The 8,678-nt window shown below is 38.2% G+C and overlaps 1 long non-coding RNA gene across 2 annotated transcripts; it reads left to right on the forward strand.

The window, feature by feature from the left end:
* The first annotated feature begins 210 nt into the window (after positions 1 to 210).
* On the forward strand, positions 211 to 2,517 carry LOC117287779. Of its 2 annotated transcripts, none has more exons than XR_004518842.1 (3): positions 211 to 691; positions 1,259 to 1,351; positions 2,274 to 2,517. It is a non-coding gene; the product is annotated as an uncharacterized LOC117287779 (long non-coding RNA). The 2 variants fall into 2 exon arrangements; XR_004518841.1 differs by having other exon boundaries at positions 211 to 393.
* The last annotated feature ends 6,161 nt before the right edge of the window (positions 2,518 to 8,678 follow it).

An 8,678-nucleotide genomic window follows, 5' to 3' on the forward strand; every position in this document is an offset into this window, starting at 1 on the left:
CTCTTGTTTTTGCACGTTTCGCCGTGTCATGACATGTGTTTAAAATAAATCCGTAATTCTCGCTATCGAGAATTGATATTGTTTTAATGTTTTCTCAAAAAGTAAAGTATTTCATGGACCAATATTTCAAGAGAAGTCTTTCACCATTACCTTCTGTAAACCCTGTAAATTATTTGTAAATCTGTGAACTTTGTTTTGTCTGTACCGAAAGTGTATTATGGCATAAACAACACTTTTTGTTAATTTTTTATTTTGAAAGAAAACAAACTTTTCCCACCACATGCTAACCTTGCATATGTTTTCCAACAGAAAATTGTTCTGTCTCAAACTGATGTTGTGTCAGGCGACTTAGACATGGATGGCAGCACTGGGACACCGTAGATAACAACAATGGTAAAATTGGAGTTGTACCGGTATGGTGAACCTTACTTTGGCTAGACTTGACTCGAGTCCCGTTCTCTTGCGAGAGGTCCCTAAGCATATTTGATAGCACTGGACAGGGATTTGAGTCAAGTCTAGACTTTGGCTAATTGCTGTGACCCAAAATGGTAACCTTTCTTCTAGATGATAGTTTTCTTCCAAAATGCAGATCAAGTTTTCTTCTTGAAGATGACGAAGAAGGTTGTTCTAAAATCTTCGCTGAGCTGATATTGATGTCTATGAACAGGGACAGTGGTCTTGGAAATATTTGGTAATGGTTCGCCTGTGTAAGATTTACGTTTTAGGTGAAGAAACTGTACCGTATTGGGTCAACAACTCGATCAATAAACTTGGGAGGATCGTCATCTACTCTAAACGTTAGTTTATCCATATTGAGGAGACAAAAAAATACACATTCATCAACAGTCTTCATATATTTCGAGTGGTGTCCTCGGTCTATGATGTTACGACTGAGTTGTCTCCGGATCTCCATGCCCCTCATGCATGTGGATACTCCAGTTGTCACAAATCCAGGTGTTTAAATTTTCAAACAAAATATATCCTTAGAAGACGAAACAGTTGTAACATGCAGCCAAAACACTATTTGAGATTCACAACAGCAAGTCTATAATTAGCATGAACGACCTGCCAACCACCGAGGTAAAACAAATCCGAATCTACAACCCGTCATAAAAGATGCTTGCACGCAATCAATCAAATTTGCAATCCTCCCTGAAGCAATAGAAGTCGACTGTTGCAGTGCAACATTTTGTAAAACAAATTGTATGAGTTCAGTTTGAAAAATTATTGTTCTGTGCCTTACTATTCTATTCCACAGTTTCTTGCGCCGTTGTGACTTCAACCGGACCCGCTGCGATGTGAGTCGGTGATTGAGGATACAGGATGCAAAGAGCAAACAACAGATCGCTTGGTAAGTTTGAACAAAACAATCTGAGCCTTTTTCTTTGATATAAGGAGATTCATCCCATATAACATGGAAAGGTTTGCGGTAACACCATGTAATGATTTTCTCTATGAGTTGGGTGGTTCTCAAACGAACCGTTTGTGTCAACTCGACGTTTCGATCAGCATGCTCTGATCGTCTTCTGGCGAAAAGATTCATCCCACAAATTTAGCAAAGGAGTTAATGTTACAGAATCAGCACCTTTGACAGTTTCAAATCGTTTAAATGAAAGAATATTCATCTCCATCCTTTAGTTTGCAACACACACAAACCATACAACCAACTGGTGGAAAGCTTCATATAAATTTATGGTCATGTTTTTCAGAAAAAAACTCCATAAACCCGCAAAAAAACACAAACAAACCTGGAATGATGTGTCATGCTTTGGGTGCGTCTCTATTCAACTGTTGAGTTCGAGGAGAATTTTTCTTGCTTATGATAGCATTCAAACTTTTCTCAGAACAAAATATTAAAGGCAGTGGACACTATTGGTAATTAGTCAAAATAACTGTTATTATAAAAACTTACTTGGTAACGAGTAATGGGGAGCTGTTGATAGTATAAAACATTGTGACAAGCGGCTCCCTCTGAAATAACGTAGTTTTCGAGAAAGAAGTAATTTTCCACGAATTTAATTTCAACACCTCAGCATTAGATTTTGAGGTCTCGAAATCAACAACTTCGTGTGACAAGCGTGTTGTTTTTTCATTCATTATTATCTCTCAACTTCGACGACCAATTGAGCTCAAATTTTCACATGTTTGTTATTTTATGTTGAGATAACCCAGTGAAAAGACTGTTTTTTGACAATTACCAATAGTGTACAGTGTCTTTAAAACAACTTATTATGACAATCTGTTGAAAATGGTTTGCTACTTTTCTACCACAGATTTGAGACGATGACCTTGGAGATGACATCCCAAACTTTAGGATAATCAACGCTTGGACTGGTACCACCAGCTGAAGGACTGTGTCAAGTCTAGCCAGACGACTCTACAAGTTCAACTGTTGAAGTGACGTAAAGATATACGGGCTAGATTTTGTAACTACAACACTTAAATGAAGAGTACACTTTTGGTAGTTATTCCAAAAATGAAAGACCATAAAAACCCACTTGGTAAACAAAAGGAGGCACTATGAAGCTATTGATTTATATTTTGTGTTAGAAATGATATTTTTTGAAGTCATGTAATTTTCTACCGAAGGGTAAATGATTCGCAAAAACAAATCTATGAGCATCCGAAATCTCAAAATTGTATGCAGGGAAAGTGTTCTTGTTTTTTAATTAATTACTTGCAACTTCGATGACCAAATTGAGCCAAAATGTCCACAGAATAATGTAATATTTTAAGCAATGGGATACACCAAGTGAGAATACTGGTCTTTGACAATTACCGAAAGTCTACTCTGTTTAGTCGTACCATATATCCTGGGCCCAATTTCATAACGCTGCGAGGCACAAACATTTGCTGATAGCATGAAATGTTTGCCTTGATAAAAACAGGATTACCAGCCAGAGATGGTACAACTTTTGTGAATAGAAACAATCAACCAAAAGATGAGGTCACCCAAAACACTTGGCCTAATGTCAGATGCAACTAGTTTTGCTTATCAACTTGTTGCTTAGCTAAAAAGCTGGATACTAAACAATAAGCTGGATACCCATAATAGTTACATGTTGAAATTGTACTTCAACAGGTAACCATTATTCTGGTGAGCACAATTTGTTATGCTTAAAAGCTCTAAAAAATGTGGCCCTATTGTTTTAGATGACATTTTTGAGTCTGTTGTATTGCTGCCGAAAAATGGCTTGAAATGAGTGGTATACCAAAAAAAAGTGATTAAAAGTTAAATATGGAGTAAGATTTATCTCAATCTTTAAAAATGGAAACAAATATGTATTATGCCTATACAAAACATGGTCTTCAGCAAAACTAAAGCTGAAAAAAACATGTACAAACAATTATTGTCAAAGACTATGGAACTCTGGGTTTAGAATTCCCTTCTTGTCTTTGACAATTACCATATTTTTTCTGAGAAGTTCACCAAAGGAAATGTCAATGTATTTTAACTTTATAAAGTGTTTAAATAATTTTCAGTTATGGAAAAAAGGGTTTTTAGAATAACTTACTAGTTTTTGGACCTGCCCTTTGACTAAGTGATTTTTTTCTCAAAAAATCAATGATATTTATACAATGATGTTTGCAAATGTATATTGTTCAGTTATTAAGTTTAAGGGGCCCTTCATCTATAGGAGCCTACTATTCTAGTGATGCAATTTTTACTATTGATCAACAAGTAGACCCCGTAACCAAAATATTTCGTTTGGGGAAACTCGAATACTGTTCTCTTGAGCGCAAATAGACAGAATACATATATTTATCTAATTGAAAAGACTCACGATGTTGCAATGCAAAGACAATGGCCACAATCCCAACACCAGGGCTCGGTTTCACAAGAAGCAAAGATCGATCATATTCTTAATACTTATCAAAGTGTGATGTCACAATACACATCACTTTGGTAATCGTGACAACTCATCTTGCGATGAATCTTGGTGTTTTGTGAAATCGAGCCCCCTGCACTCCCGTCCTCTCACGTCGTGCTCTTAACCCTCCTTGCACTTTAACCATACACAAAATCACTCACAATACTAATACTAATTATTGCCATTAATACCAACATGCACCTCACTCTCTCCACACAGTGTTCAAACCGCGTTTAGGCCTAATTAAAATTTAATTGAAAGCGTGTTTATAAAAATAAAAATAAAGTGAATTTTGTCCATTAGCGCTCAAAACGATTTTAATTATTAGAAATTTAAGTATAAAGTATTGTCATTTGTGTATTACTTAATGTATTTTATCAGGTACAAATGCCCTAATACTGTAGCAAAGGTCAAGTAAGCATTATTTATTGACTTTAAGTTTCATTTGATTGTTATTATGACGTAGTATTTTGATGTCACATTATTGTACTTTCATATTTGAATGCAAGTATTGCATTGTTCATTGTGGTCTATGCCTACATTATAAAATGTTGAAAGTTTTGAACACTTTTGCCAAAACAAATTGTGGAAAATAAATAAATATCTATCTATCTTTCTTTCTAGGGAGTATCAAATAGTTACCAGTTTTAAAAAGGCGTAAGCAATTCATGTCCAAAATAATGCCTCAAGATAACTGAGTGTAAAAGTTTGATCGGTTTTATGCCATTCATTATCATAGGAAGGTTAAAGGAACACGTTGCCTTGGATCGGTCGAGTTAGTCTTTGAAATGCGTTTGTAACCGTTTATTATAAAATGCATATGGTTAGAAAGTAGAAAATTGATCCACACAAGTATCACTCGAGACTGCGTGGTTTTCCTTTTACCTCGTCGACAAACATGGTTTGCCATTTATGGGAGTCAAATTGTTGAATCCCATAAATGGCCGACTGTGTTAGTTCGCAAAGTAAATGAAAAACCACGCAATTTCGAGGCAGATGTATGTGGATCATGATCATTGTATTCTACTTTTAAAACCTCTTTCTTACCATATGCATTTATAACAAACGGTTACAAACGCCTTTCAAAGACCGACTCGACCGATCCAAGGCAACGTGTGCCTTTAAATTTCATTTTTTGGGGGAGAAGAGCCATGTTGCTTACGGCCTTTTGTTACCTGGAAAATTCACCTTTTGTGACCGCGGTAGAAGGGTGATTGTAAGTCAAAACTCAAAATAGTTCTGTTCACACATGGGCCAAATTTCATAGAGCTGCTTAATCAGAAAATTTTGCTCCACAATTTAACAGAAATAAGCAGGAAACTAGTCGCATCTTATTTACGGTACTGGCTGCCAACTCACTCGTCGATTCACAATATTGCAGTACAACTTTGGGAATATACTATGGATTATTGTTACTTTGTGTGATTCATTGTTTTACCAAGGTTGTGAATAGCCTACCGTAGATAACGGACCTGAACTCCAAACTGAGAAATGATATCAGGTGGATGGACCAACGAACGCAGTAGAGGGCGCTCTTGCCGATTGCAGGGAATGTTACTATCAGGTGCTGTCCCAAAAGAAGAAAAAAAGGACAGTGTGGCATTGGGTGCGTACGTTTAGCTGCCCTGGGTCTACCCCGGTGTGTAACGGGGTTTTTTTTACAGGACGAACGTGGGTAATTATCTGCACACGTTCGTCCTGGAAAGAAAAAACGCCACACGACGGGGTCGACCCTGGGAAGCTAAACGAACGCACCCAATGTTTATGAATCTGAATAGAGGATAAACACTGGAGAAGTAAAACGTGATGTTGTGACTGAACTGTATCAAGGAAGAGTGAAAATTCCGTCTCATTGGCGAAGTCTACATACTGAAAACTTTAAAAAGTCTTTAGGCGTGTGTTGCGGCTGCCAAAATTGCGGGCGATGAAACCACACTGTAATTTGTAACAGCGCCCTCTTGCAGATATTTAGCCCTGCTACATTTCCTTTTTGCAGATCTGTACTCGCGTAGACTTGGCCCCTGTCTTTATCCGCAATGATAAAGACAGGTCCCTGCTATTCAGATCCAGTGACTCCATTGGATACAATGATATCTATCATTTTGATAAACGTGCAATGACATGACGAGCTTTACATATAGGGTGCGTCCGCACCGAACGAACGCACCCATAGATGCCCGAACAGAAGGCTATTACGTCCGCCATAGAATTTTGACTGCGTACTGGGTGCGTTCGTTTAGCTTCACTGGGTCGACCTCGGTGCGTGGCGTTTTTTTTTCACATGACGAACGCGGATAATCATCTTCACACGTTCGTCCTGGAAAAAACAACCGCCACACACCGGGGTGACAGTGAAATAATTGTAGGTCAAAGGTGCATGTAAACGCCGGCAGCGCTGGAGGCCGGTCTCTGGCGTTATTCACGAGCCTCGAATTGTGACGTCAGCGGTTCAGGCTAAGTAAAACCTAAACTGGGCACCTGTATATTTCTGATTTATCGACGTTGGATTTACTATATTGAGTTAACTTGTTTGGCATATGGGTTTGCTCATCTGGACGTTGCAATAACAGAACAGATTACCTTAAACCGTTGATATAGATACTGTCTCGGTACCTTAATGAACTCAAAACTTGTGAGTATTGTACAAGACTTTATTCATTTGGTGCGTTCGATTAGCTTCCCGGGTCGACCCCGGTGTGTGGCGTTTTCTTTTTCCAGGACGAACTTGTGCAGATAATTACCCACGTTCGTCCTGGAAAAAAAACCGCCACACACCGGGGTCGACCCAGGGAAGCTAAACGGACCCACCCATTTTGTAACCCACACATGGTTTATGGCCAGTCCTCCCCACTTCACTGCACTTAGTTACCTGGTCATGTTTGTTGTGTTGTCATTTAGCCTTCGAGAAAGATTCTGCTAGGGTCGAAACGTCAGGCCTTTAACTATTTTTTGCAGTCCTCAATAGCATCACAGTTTCTTCACAGTATTAAAAATTCACTTAATGCATGTCCCTAAACTCGAGAAAATTATGAAATTGTGACCGTGATTTCTTTTAAAGCGATAATAATTGTGTAGTCTTAGCATTAATTGAAGAGTCAAATAATTAGCGCCCTCTAGTTTTGATTAGAGCACCACGCAACTTACTCGTAAAAATGCCATCGAATTCAGCCGTCAAGTTTTTCAATTCCATGATGTACGCCCTCTGTTGTTCTAAAAAGGTTTTGGAACTAACTTCGCTTGGTCCATGCGCTTGGCTGAAACCAGCGACCCTTTATAGGCTGACGTATAAACAGCTCATTGAACCATTTCCTCTGACTTAAAACAACCCAGGTCACCTCGACGGAAAACAATTGCGACGGAAAAAAAATGCGACGGGAAAAAAAAAAATTATGCGACGGTAAAAAAAATTTGAATAAAGGTGGCACATATCGAACACCATAGTTTACATCAATTAAGTATGCAGAGTGGGTTCTGTCCTTTCACCCTGCCTTTCACCTCTGTAGAATTTTACGGAGTCCAAAACTTGACTTCACAAAATGGCGTGAACTCGGATTTCGATTCAACGAAATCAGTTTGATTTTATCCCAATACTTCCACCACAGAACCAGGTCTAAACCTCAGTCAGGTTGGTAAATTATTGGCGCCAAGTATTTGATTCATCAACGCCTATCGTCCACACCTGTGGGAATTTTTCCCATCATTTTTCATCTGCATGGATTCTCATTTTTTTGCAGTGGCGTGTGAGAAATCAACACTTATGATATTTAATTAGTGATGTTGCACACATGCGTGTCGTAAGTCAATCGGAGGGATACTTTGGTGACGAGGCCACTAGGGGTTTGTGTTTTGTAATAGTGTCACAATCAACAAAAAAGGGTTACAGATTTCTGATCAAGTTCTTCATACTTTGTATTAATTTTTTTAAGGAACTCCCTAACTTGAGGGGTCCAGGATGAACATATAATTCTCCTGCGGGTATATTGGCAATTGTTACACTATGTAAAGGACCCCACAAGGACACTCACTCCCGTAAGCCCACGAACCGACACACGAGGAGATCAGTGTTTCAGCCATCATGTGGCCACTCCTTTGTTCTGTACACCGGAAGAAACATGCTATTCTTCAATACTGTAAAAAAACAAACACTGTTTGGACCTAGTTTCAAGTCCCTACATTTGGTTGTCCTCTTTTGTTCTTATGTCCACACTTAGCATGTAGCGTTAAATTATATTATTTGCTTTTCTAACTAGTTTTATGCATGGGGTCCAAGTTGAACAAATAAATAAATTGTTGGGTCTAAGACCCCACAATGACCCTCCCATTAAGCCCATCCACATTTGTTAATCCAGTAAAAAGATGACTTGTTTTGTCCTATCACTATACTAATACTTGGGTTGTGTGTTCTGAAGACATTCCTATTTGTAAATATTGTTGTCTGTTATGTCCACTGTTGTATAATGCTTTGATATAAACGTTAACATTCGTTCAAATGAAATGATGAGGCTTCTGAAAAAGATCGTCTATTACGTCTTGCATTTGGTAACACTTTATAAATAGGGAATCCTTGAAAATAAAAGAAAAAGAAACTACCCACAACTTCCCCTTACTAGAACTACGGACAGAACACAAATCACACAAGCATAATACTGTAAACCGAGACAGAAAAAACAATCATGAGTCATAACTGTTCAGAGTCAATAAACTCAGTTTAAGAATTCAGTCAATTAACTACGTGACAACTTCTTACTGACGCGACACAGGTGTTCAACTCACTAAATTTATGATGTGTTTTATGTATTTCTTCAT

The sequence above is a fragment of the Asterias rubens genome, chromosome 3, assembly GCF_902459465.1.
Source record: "Asterias rubens chromosome 3, eAstRub1.3, whole genome shotgun sequence".
Classification (NCBI taxonomy): domain Eukaryota; kingdom Metazoa; phylum Echinodermata; class Asteroidea; order Forcipulatida; family Asteriidae; genus Asterias; species Asterias rubens.